Raw genomic sequence first — 1,024 nt, 5'->3', positions numbered from 1 at the left:
GCCACTGTGCTGCGTATATATTCGCGTACGGTACAAAAGCGAACTGGGGCATGCCAAGGTGCCATACGTATAACAAGCAATTCAAGTAAAACCAATTATTACACAGAATCCGATTCTGCTTCATATTTACGTGAAAACACAACGATTACCCTCCAGATTATCGAACTGATCATATCTGATAAGTTGGAATTCAACTGCCACGTCAGATTTTGGAAGGGAAATTTCCTTCAGGTCTTGCGCCCTAACTGCCGCCTCGCGTTGGTGCCCCGATATAAGGCGTTGTTCTGCGGGCGTTGGTCACTCGCTGCCTCCATCTCCTGTTAGAAGGTAAAGCATTTCTATGATAAAGGAGTGTTCTGTGTGGTAGCTATTGGAAGGAAGAATACTATGTACCTCCGTGCATTTTGAGACTTTGTTAAAAATCGACACATTTTGAGCTTGTGAGAGGGTAATAGTTGAAATATTTTTTTTTTCTAAGTTTGTCATCCTTCTGTAAATTCTTTTTTTTTTTTTGGGGGGGGGGGGATTTTTCAGCATTTACCTTGACATTAGCCTTTGTGTGCTTTAATGTGAGTTTGTATTTTTTCTTATTGCAGAAAGTGTGTTAGTAGCACCCTATAGATCATCACCATGTCGCAAACAGGTAAATCTTAAAAAAAAAACTCCTGTCAACTAACGATTTTGATTTTGTTTCTGTAATTATATTATATTCGTGTGTATGAACAAGAGTAGACATCTAAGAAAAATGATAACATAAGAATCAAAATTGAACAACACGATTCAACTGCAGAGCAAATACTAGAAAAATAATATGCTTATCATTTTCTCTCTCTTTGCAGGCCGTCCAGGAACAAGAGGCGATACAGGCCTCAACACCTCGGGTCTCGATAAGGATTCCGACCCTAAGGGCTGCGTGGGGGACAAGAGCCAGGACAACTCAGGTCAGATCCGTCGCTCTGAGTTGTCCTTTTGACAAAATACACGAAGGACAATTTTGATGAGCACGAGATCTGTGACTCATCTT

At 40.6% G+C, this 1,024-nt stretch overlaps 1 pseudogene; it reads left to right on the top strand.

Moving 5' to 3' along the window:
- The window catches only part of LOC119585329, a 10,288-nt pseudogene that overhangs the window by 7,916 nt on the left and 1,348 nt on the right, over positions 1-1,024 (top strand).

Source organism: Penaeus monodon, chromosome 19 (genome assembly GCF_015228065.2).
Source record: "Penaeus monodon isolate SGIC_2016 chromosome 19, NSTDA_Pmon_1, whole genome shotgun sequence".
In the NCBI taxonomy this organism is placed as follows: domain Eukaryota; kingdom Metazoa; phylum Arthropoda; class Malacostraca; order Decapoda; family Penaeidae; genus Penaeus; species Penaeus monodon.
Note: the sequence above shows the minus strand (reverse complement) of the source record. Positions and strands in the feature narration are given on the sequence as shown.